Source organism: Salvelinus sp. IW2-2015, linkage group LG3, assembly GCF_002910315.2.
Source record: "Salvelinus sp. IW2-2015 linkage group LG3, ASM291031v2, whole genome shotgun sequence".
NCBI lineage: Eukaryota > Metazoa > Chordata > Actinopteri > Salmoniformes > Salmonidae > Salvelinus > Salvelinus sp. IW2-2015.
The window spans coordinates 22,571,668-22,587,774 of record NC_036840.1 but is presented as its reverse complement, the minus strand read 5'-3'; the positions used below and the strand labels follow the sequence as shown (position 1 = coordinate 22,587,774).

Genomic DNA, 16,107 nt, shown 5'->3' with positions numbered 1-16,107 from the left:
AGGCATATTAACGTTAGCTCAATATTTGATTATAATCTAGTTTGCTGTTGTATCCTGATGATTTCTTGCATTAGTTTTAGCTTCTTAACATTATAAGAATTGAATATTAATTGTGATCTTGTAGAATAAGTAGCCTACAATTATCACAAGTCTGGATAAATATCAGTTTTATTGTTAAAAGCAAATAGACAGGACAAAATTGCAGGTAGGCCTAATGGTAAAATGTAATGCTAGGGTATAGGGCCTCAAAAGGTTTTTACAATGTAATGCTAGGGCACCAGCACTCAAAGATTAGCTTATAAAATTGTAGGTGATGATACTATGTAATACAATTTATGTGTAGTGCATCTTATAGCCTTACTTAGTTTTGACACAAAGATACCAATTGATGTTATATTCTGCTTTCTGCATCTATGATGACACATACAGTACGAATAAGTAACACATTGACTTAGGCTACATACTTTTAACAGGCATGAATGAGGTTGACTGAGTTTCCTCTTCGTAGTTTATAGTGTTTCACTGTTTTGCTCTCATCCAGTATTTCCCCTGCAAACAGAAGTCATCAAACCAATCTTTTTATTATTAAAGAAAGACAATTTCCATTCATATCTTGGTATACAATACTTTTACAGCTAAGTGTTTATCTGCGAATTACCTAGCCTATGTAAGATTCTCATTACCTTGTTCTACATCGGTCAACAACAAAACAACAATCCATATGAAACAAACAACTGGCGTACTGCTTTAACTCATAAGGATGCGTCATGTGGATAGTTAGCCTACCGTTGTAAACAAGCTTCATTGTGCTGCTTTTCTTTCCTGCCTGTTGACATACATTTTCCAGCAGAACTGCTAATCTCTCCAGAGGGAACACGTCTATGTCCAAGGTCTTTCCCGCACACCTCACAAGGACATTGAACTTCTCCACATCCTCAATGTTGTCATTGGCCTTAATAAATAAAAAGAGCACACAGATATTTAATCGTCAGAGAAAAACGGGGGTTATAAACAAGTCAGAATATATCATTTTAAAAAGCTTCATATTGTGGTGATAATATACACTGCTCAAAAAAATAAAGGGAACACTTAAACAACACAATGTAACTCCAAGTCAATCACACTTCTGTGAAATCAAACTGTCCACTTAGGAAGCAACACTGATTGACAATAAATTTCACATRCTGTTGTGCAAATGGAATAGACAAAAGGTGGAAATTATAGGCAATTAGCAAGACACCCCCAATAAAGGAGTGGTTCTGCAGGTGGTGACCACAGACCACTTCTCAGTTCCTATGCTTCCTGGCTGATGGTTTGGTCACTTTTGAATGCTGGCGGTGCTTTCACTCTAGTGGTAGCATGAGACGGAGTCTACAACCCACCAAGTGGCTCAGGTAGTGCAGCTCATCCAGGATGGCACATCAATGCGAGCTGTGGCAAGAAGGTTTGCTTGTGTCTGTCAGCGTAGTGTCCAGAGCATGGAGGCGCTACCAGGAGACAGGCCAGTACATCAGGAGACGTGGAGGAGGCCGTAGGAGGGCAACAACCCAGCAGCAGGACCGCTACCTCCGCCTTTGTGCAAGGAGGAGCACTGCCAGAACCCTGAAAAATGACCTCCAGCAGGCCACAAATGTGCATGTGTCTGCTCAAACGGTCAGAAACAGACTCCATGAGGGTGGTATGAGGGCCCGACGTCCACAGGTGGGGGTTGTGCTCACAGCCCAACACCGTGCAGACGTCTCCTGATGTTCTGGCCTGTCTCCTGGTAGCTCCTCCATGCTCTGGACACTACGCTGACAGACACAGCAAACCTTCTTGCCACAGCTCGCATTGATGTGCCATCCTGGATGAGCTGCACTACCTGAGGCACTTGTGTGGGTTGTAGACTCCGTCTCATGCTACCACTAGAGTGAAAGCACCGCCAGCATTCAAAAGTGACCAAAACATCAGCCAGGAAGCATTAGAACTGAGAAGTGGTCTGTGGTCACCACCTGCAGAACCACTCCTTTATTGGGGGTGTATTTCTAATTGCCTATAATTTCCACCTTTTGTCTATTCCATTTGCACAACAGCATGTGAAATTTATTGTCAATCAGTGTTGCTTCCTAAGTGGACAGTTTGATTTCACAGAAGTGTGATTGACTTGGAGTTACATTGTGTTGTTTAAGTGTTCCCTTTATTTTTTTGAGCAGTGTATAAACAATAAACCCTTAACTATTTCCCCTAAATGTTAACCCAATCAGCTGCTTTGATTAGGGGGGGAAACCCCACACTCATAAACATAATTTCCTTGAGTTGGTCTTTGTTTCAGTCAAATACAGAGTTAAGCCTACTTACACCTAAGGCACTTGGTGATCCCCCCAGGAAATTCCCTGTGTTAGTCTTATCACCTCGTTGCTCTGGTGACCTGGGTGGACAGAAACCGATGTTCACTTTTCAAAGCAATAGTAAAAGAGATAATAAGGCTTAAACCAGGGTATTTACACACACACACACGTTATGTAAAATGAATTTCCATTCAGAATACTATTTTCCCTAACTCTAAACCGAAAACTTACCCTAAGCTTAACCCCTAACATTAACCCKTAACCCTAATTCTAACCCTTAACATAACCCCTACACTTATAATAGCCCTTGTCCAATTGGGACGTGGGAAATGTCCCCATGAGGGAGACTTTTCCTTGTTTTACTATACATGTAGGGACTTTGGGGAATTTTAGGTCCGCACAAGGATAGAAGAACCCCCCCCCCCCCCCCGCACACACACACACAGAGGTAAACAAATTTTAGACTGTCTCCCCTCCCTGTCTGAGCTCCCTTATTGATGGCCAACATGGCTCTTCCTTGAAGGCTGGGAATCCCCTGTGTTTGTCTTATCTCTTTGTTGCTCTGGTGACCTGGGTGTGGATAGGGGAAGTTTACTTATAGTAAAAGTGAAAGATAGACAGGGGTGTTTACACTTTGGGGTTTAGGCCAGGTTACTGTAAAGCACTTTGTGATATCTGCGAATGTAAAAAGGGTTTGTAAATTAATTTGATTGACTTGACCAAGGAGAGAGAGACTCTAGGTTCTAGGCTCACCTGTCTGTGTCCTGATAGGTCTCTGTCTGAGCAACAACTGTGATTTCCCCTGAAGACTGGGGCAAAACAGACTTAAGTTAGTTCACTCTAATGAGTGAGAAGTAATCATACAGGATTTCCCCCTCCCCTTATATTTCCTGATCATGTATCTCATGCAACAAATAATGCATTTAAATGTAAGTCTTGTATTTTATGGTTTGGAGAATGCATACGTTCATGCTTGCGGCACCTTGAAATTATGAAATTGTGGATGTTCTCTCAGAATATTGCAAAATAGATTTCAGATTACAGACTAGTTGCCAACAGAAAGGATCTTAGTGAAGAAAAAACATAGTAAGAATAGTCAAATGTAGGTTACTTACCTCTGGGTAGAAATAACTGTAGATTCCGCCCATTTTGTAAATGTAAGAATCTGTCTGATATAGCTTATTCTTCTACTTAGTCTTCTTCGAAGTTGAATGGTGTACGCTGCCTCTACCCATTTATATGGCTGAGTGAGCCCTTTATCTCTTTCAGTTCAGGTCACAACTTTCACTTTAGGAAAGCCTGGTCTCATAGACTAGACGTAACATATTAAATGTAAATCCCGAACAGTAGTATGATATGTAACGTTTGGTATGGGTACATAAGACCGATGGTAACTTAAGGCAAAAATGAAAGTAGTTTGGCTGGTCGGGTGTATAACGCGAATGTCTAGCATCCCAAAAGTTGCGAGTTCGAATCTCGTCAAGGACAACTTCAGCTAAGTAAAAACTTTTCAACTACTTACAATTTTTTTTGCTATTTTGCAACTGCTTAGCATGTTAGCTAACCCTTCCCCTAAACTTAACCCTAACCCATAGCGTAGTTAACGTTAGTCAGCTAGCTAACGTTGGCCACCTAGCTAGAATTCATAAAATATCATATGTTTTGCTAATTCGGAACATATTGTATGTTTTGCAAATTCAAAATATAAAATGAATTGTAATTTGTAACCTATCATACGAAATGAGTGATAGACACCGACAAATGAATACATACCATACGAAGCATAACATATCATAATAAATGGTGTGTCTCGGATTTACGTACAGAATAATACGAAATGCTCTGGGACCAGGTTGATTTGGAAATTCCCCTGATATACCCTGTGATGTCTTAAGACATATAAATGAACACGTCTTGAGGCATACCTGTCTTACAACTTGTCTTAGAAAATGAAGACGTCTTTAAGACAGTCCATAGAAATACCAATGTCTTGAGACATCCATCTTAAGACGTTTCTAGACATTTTAGAATTTGTTGTTTTCATGTTTTATTAGTTATAAATACTAATCACTCACGTTATAACTCTTATGCACAGCCATAGCACAAATTGTACAACTCAAAGTAATCAAGATGATTTATTGACCAAAATATCAATTTCATATGCTATAAAATAACTTTGGGTAAAGGCGGTACAGAGCTCCAAATAAGGCCTATCTTCAAATCTTTACAGCCAGATAGTCATCTCTTGATTAGGGATCTCAGAGCTGTTCTTCCTTAATCTACAGGAAAATAAACTGTCGTTGGTTATATCACAAATACAGCAACATCAATAACAATACCACCTCTACCCTGCTATTTTATTGTAGCTTTAATTATGAATAGCTCACTTGAAGCAGAAAGCCCTACCATCCATGAGGGCTTAATGTTTGACACCAGGTAGGACCCCAGCTTTATTCCAGTCTGAAAATAGGATTAATCAGTTAAGCACTCTGTCTGTCTGTTCTCATGGGAAGAAATGAACATTGCATGTGTCATGTGCCTTTTTTGCAATGCAGTGTATTTGCTGGGTGACAGCTGGCCTTGATTGAGGTGAGTTTCTGACAGGTCTTCCATCCGTGTATCCTGATAAAAGAGAAATAGGCCTTGTTCATTACACAATAACTATCAAAGCACATGTGAAAAAAAGCAGATACAAACCTCCAGTCATAACATACCTCATCAGCCTATCATGCATAGAGGTCAGCACTCAGATAAGTACAGTCTACTCACACTGCAACACGTGAGGTTGGCATACATGACCAATAAAATAAAACAACAAAATAAATAAACGCACCAGCCATTTATCTTTACTTTATTTTAGGGATATATTTGATGTAACATGTAGATGCAGGCTTCTACACTAACTTTTTCCGCTGGTGGCACTGGTGCTAACCAACTTTTTCAGTTGGTGGCACCAGTACATGATTTGGTTGCAACAACAAAAAATTATACAGAAATGTATAATGACCTGGCCTGTGTCCCATAATGTGCCTGTATTCCATACAGAACCAGGCTAATAATGACAAGCCATCTTTTAAATTAGCATGCCCTTGTGTTCTTACATTGATTTGGATAGCAAAGAAAAGAGACTTAAAATAAAGTGCAAAGTGTATTTATTGCAGATTTCAAATGTGCTGCAGCGATTGTATTGTATTAGAACAAGCTGCTCTCCCTCTGCTCTCATTTCCCCAGATAGACGCTCAACCACTCACTCGTCTCAGGGCACAAGCACATTCTAGGTCAACCCAAGCCCTAGTCTCAAGAAAAACACACAGTACATCCACCATTGCAGAGAGTTGTGGGGGAGTGTTTTTGTTATGTTCTTAGTGGGCTCCTTCCTTTTTTWCGTCAGTTGCCCGGCTAGCTCAGTCGGTAGAGCATGAGACTCTTAATCTCAGGGTCGTGGGTTCGAGCCCCACGTTGGGCGCACATTGTTTTTGCACCTCTAACCTTACTATGCTCATAGACGTAAAGACAAGATTGTACTACTCATCTGTGTTCAAATTTTTTTTTTTTATACATTTTAATATTTTATTTTTATAGTTGGTTTAATTTTACAAAATTATTTTAGTCGTTTTTGAAGTTGGATAAATACTACTAATAAAACCTAAATACTACAAAAATATTTGTGTTAGTATTTTTAATAGTGTTATAAATTTTACTTTGAGAAATTCACCTTATTAAAGATTGATTTATATACTGAAAAATATAATAGGGATTAAATTCCATTGCTTAAGCTTTTCCGATTTCTGCMAGGGAGGTTGTGAAATCACTTCCTATTCAAAAGGAAACGCCCAACGTGGGGCTCGAACCCACGACCCTGAGATTAAGAGTCTCATGCTCTACCGACTGAGCTAGCCGGGCTGTGTGTATTGGGCTAGCCCCTCCCTTTGTATACCTTCGATCTACTACCCCTCCCCAAACCCCTCCCGGTTGTAGCACTCACAAGTGAATTAATTTTCTTATTTTAGTTGGTTTAATTGTACTCCATTATTTTAGACGTTTTGAAGTTAAAGGATACTAACTTGAAACTAATCAAATATTATAAATGTTATAGTATTTGTAATTGAGCCCCACAGTGGACACCTCATAATACCCATAAAACCTAGCGGTCAAACACGGAAATGGCTCCAAAGGTTTTTCAACCATTAATTTTTTCCATTGTGGATTTTATAAACACTTCAAATAAGGGCTGTGTTTTGCGTAGGCTTACCCTATCGTGACGTTTTGATAACCATGTAAATCTCTCTGGACAATATAATCAGTTTTATTTACTCTCAGATTTGAAAATGCAAGTGTTGCACACCAACAGATGGAGAAAACCTACACCTGTCAGGCAATTCATTTCAACAATAATCTTCATTTTAATTTGACTTTACAAACAACAAGAGGGCTTAATTGGAGTCTATTTCTTCGGAGCCTAGACCTATATAAAATAACTTAACTGGCTAAGGTAGGCTATGAGGCTTAACAGCCTTAACACCCTAATAGAAGTAGTATTTTTTTWTTTWAATTAGGCCTACTTACAATTGCAACTGGTCAAAAATGCAGCATCCTACATAAAACAATAATTTAAAGAAAAAAAGTCTGTCTGTGTCGGGATAGCCTGCTCTTGTAACGACAGAACTAACAGAACATACTGTCAGCTTGAGACGTAAATATCTCTGGATAAGCTCTCACAATAATATTAGTATTTACTAAATACAGTCATATAGGCCACTAAGTTACTTATTCAATGAGAAAAGTTGCATTTCCACTCGGACACAATCTTGTTGGTGTTGGGTTTGATGGTTGTGATTTTGATGTGCAGGCAGTCCACGATTGACTTATGTGAAAGTCGGTTCCTGTCGTGAGTCTGTATTGCGTTCATAGAGGAAAATGAGGACTCGCAGGTGTAAGTCGATGCAAAAATTGTTAGCCTATAAAATGCAAGTTTCTTTATTGTGCTGTATTCCTCTGAGCATGCCACCCACAACGCACACAGGGACTCGTCACTCCTGAGCGCTTCCCTGATTTGGCTCGATGTCTGGAATTCAATCAGTTCAGTTAATATCCTTGGGCATGCTGTAGTCATCAAATCTGGTGGATAAGTTGTCCCTCAGCTGCTTGATGAAATCTTCCATGACCTCTGTGACAATGCTGCAGCCTGGTCCTTCTGTCTGATGCTTCTTCAGTGTGCTGAAGTGCAGTAGCCTTCCAGATGACCAGACCAAATCGAACAACTCAAGCTTCCTWGTAAAGGCCTCAAATTTCTCCAATGTCCACGACTGTTTCCCTCTTCMTTGTAACTGCAAATGTAACCCGTTTAAGTTACAGAATATGACTGCAAAAAAAGCTGTGTGTGCAGTGTGCAGCTTCCAGTTAACAATTCAATGTTTTGCGTCGGGCCTCTATATGGGGTGGGAAGGCTACTGAAAGTTCTATGCTTAGATTCATAATTACGTCAGAGATTGAATTATTTGCAAACACCGATATTTTCATTACAAATAAGACACACTGGCTTGGCATTGGGGAGAGACGAACGCATATCTCTCTGTGCATTCTTCTCTGAAACTTCGATTTTCATTATCCACCTTTCTTCTTGATACTTTTTCAGAGCGACATTGTATCTTACTATCACGCAAATTGCTCTGAACAAATGTTGACGTTAAAAAGTAGTGTAGCCTACAGTAAGCTATGTAGAYCTGTTTTTCCCCACCAATCAACGCACAGAGAAATAGACAAAAATAATAATTGAATAGAGACATGAGATTTTATGAGCGTAATCAGATCAAAATTATTCTCTTATTGTCACTGAAATGTATTATGTGTTAAACATGTTAAATATATAGTGTCTGGCCCGTCGTCATCCTATTGTTCTAATAGGATTTGAAGCAATAGACTACCTGGGTGTGGTCAACTATTTCAGCACCGTTTCACGCTGCTCTGAGACAAGCATGGGGACTGGTCTTAATAAATCAATGAGATTTTTATTTTCACTAAATCTTCCTTTGGGTATTGGTTAGACTACAATTAGGGTGTGGAAATGGTCACAGTGTACAGTGCCATAACCCTGAGGGTTTCATTTTTCTTGGAATATAATATTAATCAAATTAATTAAGCTAAATTTAAAATCAATCCCATATACTATGTTCTTACAAARAAATATTTTWAATTCTCTAGTACAACCAATATTACAAAAAGTCAAATGCTTCTCAAAGATGCCCTCTGGTGGTCAAATTAGCACTAACTAGCATTAATGGCAACAATGGCTGACCCTTAACGTGGTGTGCTGCAGTATGAAGCAACTTTTACAGGAAGAACCACTGTATTTGTGCAAGGGATAAGAAGCAGTGCTTGACTTGGGCAGGAGCTCACCGGAGCTGAGTACCAACACCTCAAATGTTCTACTGCTTGAACTCCTGTTCCTCTTATAGAATATTAGCTCGAAAGTATTGTGGTGCTACTGCACCTAAATATAAACAGTACCAGCACYCAAATTGAGAACCAGAACTTATTTCAGTATAAGTCAAGTATTGGTAAGAAGTAATCAGGTAGGCTTATTTTATGACGTTTCCACTGGATCAGAGCATGGMATTTTCCCCTTACATGCTGAGTGGCTATCGAAAGGGAGAAAGCTGGAAAGATTTTTCAAATACATTGAGGAACTATTGTCATTCTCAATGGATGTAAAAACAGACTTCGTTTGCTTGCTGTTTTAAGTTGAAGAAAACATTACTTTGAGAAGGTCCACAGCTGGTCCACAGTGGTGGTGCGTTAAGCCAATCAGAAATACTATCAGATCCCCAAATGGGCACATTTATATGCCTACATTTGCACGCAGTCCAAGTAGCCTATGGGCCTACTTCTAAGCGTAATCAGGTGCGCGTCCTTACTCAACATTGACAGGAGCGCTCCAAACAAAAGACAATGACTAAATTGAATTGACAAACACTCGACCAGTCGGCGAATTGGAGTCGGTCCATATTTTAAAATAGACTCTGAATAGTTGTTTGAATCGTTGTCAATCAAATAGCCTACTTTGTGTGGGTTTTGAAAAACTTTCAGAATATTGTCCTCTGGTCACATTTTGGATATATTKTTTTATATATTTGCACTACCGTTCAAAAGTTTGGGGTCATTTAGAAATGTCCTTGTTTTTGAAAAAAAGCAACAACAAAAAAGTCCATTAAAATAACATCAAATTGATCAGAAATACAGTGTAGACATGTTGTAAATGACTATTGTAGCTGGAAACGGCAGATTGTTTACATAGGCGTACAGAGGTCCATTATCAGCAACCATCACTCCTGTGTTCCAATGGCACGTTGTGTTAGCTAATGCGAGTTCTAATTGATCATTAGAAAACCCTTTTGCAATTATGTTAGCACAGCTGAAAACTGTTGTTCTGGTTAAAGAAGCAATAAAACTGGCATTCTTTAGACTAGTTGAGTATCTGGAGCATCAGCATTTGTGGGTTCGATGACAGGCTCAAAATGGCCAGAAACAAAGAACTAGCTGGCTAGCCGCCAGTCGAACTGAAGCATGCTGATGCCTTAAGCCTACATAAAACACAGCCCTTATTTGAAGTGTTTCTAAAATACACAAAGGATAAAATKTAATGGTGGAAAAACGATTGGAACCATTTGATCACTTTGTTTTATGGGTATTATGACTCATACTGTGTAGTATTATAACATTTATAAAAGTATATTTTTTATTATTTAGTGAAAAATGTAATGGGAATTAAGTTCCATTGCTACAAGGTTATCAGATTACTGCTGGGAAGGTTTTGTATCAATATATTCTTTATATAAAAATGTTTTGCACTGACTCTATGCACACTCATTGGTCTCTACCCACACACTCAAACACACACGTATACTACATACGCTCACACACACACAAAACCTACACACACACTCACACATAGACAGACTTTCACACTTTTTCACACACGCTGTTGCTACTCTGTTTATTATCTATCATCAAACCTGAGTGCCTAGTCACTTTTACTCCTACCTACATGTACATATTACCTGAACTACCTCGTACCTCAGCACACTGACTTGGTATCGGTGCTCCTTGTATATAGCCTTGTTTTTGTTATTTTATTGTGTTGCTATTTCCTTTAAAAAAAAATTTACTGTGCATTGTTGGAAAAGGGCTCGTATGTAAGCATTTCACAGTGAAGTCTACTACGCCTTTATTCAAGCAGCTTGACAAATAAAATTGGATATAAAAACACCTAATATTCAAAAGGYAGCGCCCAACGTGGGGCTCGAACCCACGACCCTGAGATTAAGAGTCTCATGCTCTACCGACTGAGCTAGCCGGGCTGTGTGKATATGGTTTAGCCCCTCCTTTTGTAAACCTGCAACCCCCTACCAGAGATATTGAAGAAAGGAGGAGATAGCAATACCATTGGAAATGAGAGGTGAAACTTGTAACCCGTCAGACTGTTGACCAATCAGGTTCACGTTGTAATGCTGCGTCACGCAATTGCTAAGAATATCGTCACGCAATCCCTTCTCAAAGGGTATGAGTCGATAAACCGGCCAATTTTCCTCCAAAGTACGTAATGTTACGATATCAAAGCTATACGATATTACAAAGAACAAGTTCATTATCTCACATCTAGGAAAATATTTGTAATGTTGTACTTCTTGTTGACGAAATTCATGCTAATTTGGTATTTTTGWGCTAGCGCCCAATTTACTCCCATTCACTCCTTGAAGGAGAGCGCTCCTTGTCCCAAAATCACCCAGAATGCACGGCACGGCCCATTGACGACGTGTGGGCAACGTACATAATGGACCTTAATATTATTCCAATGGAGTTTCCCATCTCCTCAAAGGTATCTCTGCCCCTACTAACCCTCACCAAATCATTCCTGATTGTAGCACTCATCTCAGTGTTCAGTATTTGATTTGATTTATTTAAATTTGAATCATCATCAAATTAAAATATTTTTGTTGGTTTCATGAAAATTATTTTGGACGTTTTGAMGTCCAAAGAGAAACACTACTAATAAAATGTAAATTATATTTAAATATAATAGTATATGTAACAGTATTACCAAATGTATAAATAGTATATTTTCAGTTTATTAAAGTGTGAATATTTTAAGGTTTTCAGATTACTGCCAGGGTTGTTGTGAAGAGTTMCTATTCAAAAGATAGCGCCCAACGTGGGGCTCGAACCCACGACCCTGAGATTAAGAGTCTCATGCTCTACCGACTGAGCTAGCCGGGCGTTGTATACTCTGTTCAGCACCTCCATTTTAAAACTAAAACCCCCTACTCGTGACGCTCATGTGCTACCTCAGAAACAAATTGATTTAGCTCGTGCAATRTTGATAACCTTGTCTCTGTGGCGCAATCGGCTAGCGCGTTAGACTGTTAATCTAAAGGTTGGTGGTTCGAGCCCACCCAGGGACGGTGYAATTATTTTAGCAGTGGATTCATATAAGAGTTGTTTTAATGTCAGGAAATGATCCTCAGAAATTCTAACTCAAATCAGAATCAACCTCTCCTGAGATTGTCGGAATGTTCTCTTACTGTTGTAGGATTCATTGTACATATATTGCAAAAAATATCACAATTTTCAACAGTAAATTAGCCAAGTTTMGTTTTCCTTGATGCAGCCAGTAGCCACCAGAATTTTCATTTTCTTAAAGAATAAACAAAATGTGGTTGTACTGAGTATCGGAGGGCTGCAGCCTGTTGCACATGGAGATTGTTGGCAATCCTCCCCTCCCCCAGTAAATGGAACTTTCCTCTGTCTTTCTTGAATGTTGTCTTTTGTTTGTCGTTGTGTTGTGCCCCTCTTGCCTGTCTCTTACATTGYAAATCTGTGCAGTGCAGTGTGAGTTTAACATGGAAAAAACATGGTATTATGGTTTACTAACACACTAACTAGGTACCACTTAAATATTGAAAAAAATATGAGCATAATTTCTTGACTTCAAAACAACAGTTATGAATCCCTAATGCTAAAATGATATGAGTCACTAATGCTTTAGCATTTGCTAAAAGGAAAACAATCCGTCCCTGGGTGGGCTCGAACCACCAACCTTTAGATTAACAGTCTAACGCGCTAGCCGATTGCGCCACAGAGACACGGTGTTGTAGAGAAAGGGAGGAAGGTTTATATTCTGTAAAATAACAATGATGTATATAAACCCTGGATTGCTGATACTAAGTATTGGTCAATGAGAGGCTTTGAAGCCACCGGTCGGCCATTTTGGTATTTATTTTTGGTGTAGTGGGGACAGTAACATTAGAACTTTCAAACAATTATATACCTTTAAGGAAAATGTTTTTATATATTTTTGAATTAAAACATTTTGCTCACATAATATAATTTAAAAGTATGCATTAAAGTGTCTGTAATAGAATGAACGTGACAAAAACAAATCGAGACTTTAATACATGCGTTTCAATCGCTTCTAAAATATGTTTTATTATGGTGGGGGAGTGCCAAGATGGTGAAATTATTGAAAAAATGTAAACCTTTGTTTTCACGTAGTATAAGCATTCTGTAGCAACATTTGTTAGTGTTCTCTTAGATAACGACTGGCAGTGTTACTTTGTGGCACAACAGGTTGTAAATATTTACATCATTATATATATTGTAATGACCCGACTGGGTCATTAAAGAGGAAAGAGACGGACTCTAGGTGTACAGGTTAGAACACAGGTTTATTCCTAAACTGGGCTATTGTTCAGGCCACAGCCCACGCCGCTAAATGCCGAACGTACACAATTATACATGTTGAGTTAAGGGTCACTCTCATATGAACAGATCAAGGCCCGAACAGAAGAGAGAGAACAATGAGACAGTAATCCCTATTTATGCATTTCCAAATCCCGCGGTATTACCCATCATACCCCCCCAATCTTTCCATCTGTCCTGACATATTTAACCCCTGCTAGTAGCCATGAGAACCATAACACACCCACAAACACAGAACACAATACCGGGTCGTTACAATATATATAATGTTATCTGCAAAAAAACATTTTTGTCATTGATATTCTGTGTCTAACAACATTGTCATTTGAAGTATTGATCTTTGATTGAAAAGGCATGGTATGGATAACAACTACCATTCGATACAGTCTAATATGCTGACTATCTAAAACARAATTAACATATCTTTTCAATTCTGTGCAAGTTATTTAATCGTTTTTACATTTAATTCATATCTAACCATGTTTAGCTTGTTTGTGAATGTGCCGGAAGGCGGAAATCAATCATGCTTGATCAGGAACTGGGTCAAGCGTGGGCGGGGCATCATAAATTGAATAGGGACAACAAGTGGAACAGGATATTGTTGTGTTGTTGAAGTAACTGTCCAGTGTTTCCAGATTTCTATGAAATATGACTTAATTAAATACAATATTAGTGAAATAGTTTTCCTTCAAAAAAATTATAATTATGTTAAAAATAGCTTTTCTGTATTGGAATGGTGTAGGCATACCCCAACAACAGAATGGTGCGGTCATAAAAAATATTCATGCAATTAGACCGCTGCTTGGCCAGCTAATCCTCCTCAGGAGTATGACAWCATACTCTATGAGGAAATAGCAAGCATTTTTTAACGGTCTGTTTGAGATACAAGTTTGAGGTGGAGTTTTTAAAGTATTTTTTTCTCAAACGTATGCTTTGGCCGCAAAGCCACAAAGCATACTCATACCCAAACGTATGCTCTGGGAATGAGTTAACAGAATATCATTTTTTTAAAGTGAGATTGTCACTGGAACTGGAACTCATGCCCAAAATCAAAATTGGCTCCAGGAAAAGAGAACACCTCGGGTAATATATATTCTTTTAAAGGTAAAACTTCATAATACAATCAGTCCTCGTTAGTATAGTGGTCAGTATCCCCGCCTGTCACGCGGGAGACCGGGGTTCAATTCCCCGACGGGGAGGATAAAATGTTTTTCCTTATACTTCTGGCTGTGAGATTAGCCTCATTCTATTTCCATGGCATAGCCTGACCAGCTGAAAGCTATTATCCCTAATTAATGTCACCTGTTAAATCCTCTTCAATCAGTGTAGATGAAGGGGAGGAGATAGGTTAAATAAGGACTTTTAAGCCCAGAATGAATAAAGTTTTAGGTGACCATCAGCTTTGAAATCAGCATATTTTGTGTTATGGTATCACAAACAAAGTACTAGGGCAGTGAAATCTGCTGTAAGCTAGCAAGGAATGTTAGCCTCCAATTAAAGCTGGAAGCTACCTGCTTCGTCTTGCGTTGTGTAAAAGTGTTCTAGCCTATATGGAAATTGTTTTGCAAACGCCTACCCAGTCATGTGATATCCATAGATTAGGTCCTAATGCATTTTTTTCAGTTGACTGATTTCCTGATATATATCCTGAACTGTAAGTATAGCTAGATATTAGGCAGTTCATTAACTAAATATAAGAGTTATAGGCTAAATATTTACCAGTACCAATATTTACCAGGGAAAAAGTTAACATATTGTGAAATGGCAGATCTAGTGTGTTCCTCCAGGCTGCACTCTGTGGTCCCCGGGCACGCAAAGCTCCACTGTTGATTAGGCCTAGCTACGTTTTAGACAAGAAAATGATTAGACCTGGGCTACAACAAACCGTGCAATGAGGAATGTATTATTGTTATCAAGTGAGTATAAATTATTGTCTATAGGTTTAAACTGCAATGACGTAGGCTAATTTGAATAACCCTCTCAATGTCCTGTTTTATTTCAGCTGATGTAACTGCATAGGCCTACAGCCTAGGCCGATTTATGCAATAATTTGGATCAGTTTGGGGGTCTATTTCTGAACAGTTTTAGAATGTTTAAAAGACAACTTATATAATGTATTTTGTCAGGATGTAGCCCAGTGTTAAGATTGGCCTATAGGAAAATAGGGCTTCTCCTTTCCAACTCTCTGCCTGTTCTTAATGCTGTAGCCTATTTACATTCAGCAAGCGTGCATCATCTCGTGCCATTATGTGTAGGCTAAAGAAATAATTGAAATAAGTGGCCAACAAGCTTTGTGTCTGTCTTTTCCTGGACTCCACAAGATTTAAGAGAATAGCCGTGGACTGGAGAGGCCCAGGCGCGTAATTGCGAAACAGAAACATGACAGACAGGATCGAGATGAGTTTATAGCTTAAATTCAAAACTAGCCTACTGTAATTCCAGGAAGGTCTTTCCACAACAGCAGAAATGTTAAGCTACAGTCCCTGGGTGGGCTGAACACCAACCTTTAGATTAACAGTCTAATGCGCTAACCAATTGCGCCACAGAACAATTTGGTTCTATTGACCCTCAGCAGGCCAAAGTCACATGGAAGATCACTACAAGTCAGGAAGGGTCTGTTCACGCAGTCGCTACAATTGAAAAATGTCATCCCTGGATGGGTCCAAAGCACCCAACCTTTAGATTGACAAGTCTCATCGCGGTAACAGATTGCGCTACAAGAAGCTTGTGTGGAATTGCCCTCAGCCAGCCAAAGTCACAGGGAAGATTCAATTAATTATTATATATTACATTCTTGAAATGCAGTGGTTTAAGATTATATTTATCAAATGGATATTGCGATTGTAGCTTGAATTTACTCCTCGCCAGACTGCCTTTACTAAAAAGTTGCGCGACGAAGATTGATCCGCATTTTTCCTTTAAGAGCCATTCAAAAAGCTAACACGTTAGAAAACTACAGGGCTACGTTCCTGAAATGTTGTGGCCTTTTCGTTGCACTTACACAACCATTGAACAAAAGTGTCAT

General features: G+C 38.9%; 7 non-coding genes across 7 annotated transcripts; 3 read left to right on the top strand and 4 right to left on the bottom strand.

Moving 5' to 3' along the window:
• Nucleotides 1–5,720: 5,720 nt before the first annotated feature.
• trnak-cuu (transfer RNA lysine (anticodon CUU)) lies at nucleotides 5,721–5,793 on the top strand. The gene has a single exon. It is a non-coding gene; the product is annotated as a tRNA-Lys (tRNA).
• Nucleotides 5,794–6,157: 364 nt separating this feature from the next.
• On the bottom strand, nucleotides 6,158–6,230 carry trnak-cuu (transfer RNA lysine (anticodon CUU)). The gene has a single exon. It is a non-coding gene; the product is annotated as a tRNA-Lys (tRNA).
• A 4,381-nt stretch (nucleotides 6,231–10,611) lies between these two features.
• On the bottom strand, nucleotides 10,612–10,684 carry trnak-cuu (transfer RNA lysine (anticodon CUU)). Its single transcript has one exon. It is a non-coding gene; the product is annotated as a tRNA-Lys (tRNA).
• An 843-nt stretch (nucleotides 10,685–11,527) lies between these two features.
• trnak-cuu (transfer RNA lysine (anticodon CUU)) lies at nucleotides 11,528–11,600 on the bottom strand. The gene has a single exon. It is a non-coding gene; the product is annotated as a tRNA-Lys (tRNA).
• A 111-nt stretch (nucleotides 11,601–11,711) lies between these two features.
• trnan-guu (transfer RNA asparagine (anticodon GUU)) lies at nucleotides 11,712–11,785 on the top strand. The gene has a single exon. It is a non-coding gene; the product is annotated as a tRNA-Asn (tRNA).
• Nucleotides 11,786–12,392: 607 nt separating this feature from the next.
• Nucleotides 12,393–12,466, bottom strand: trnan-guu (transfer RNA asparagine (anticodon GUU)). The gene has a single exon. It is a non-coding gene; the product is annotated as a tRNA-Asn (tRNA).
• Nucleotides 12,467–14,209: 1,743 nt separating this feature from the next.
• On the top strand, nucleotides 14,210–14,281 carry trnad-guc (transfer RNA aspartic acid (anticodon GUC)). The gene has a single exon. It is a non-coding gene; the product is annotated as a tRNA-Asp (tRNA).
• Nucleotides 14,282–16,107: the final 1,826 nt, after the last annotated feature.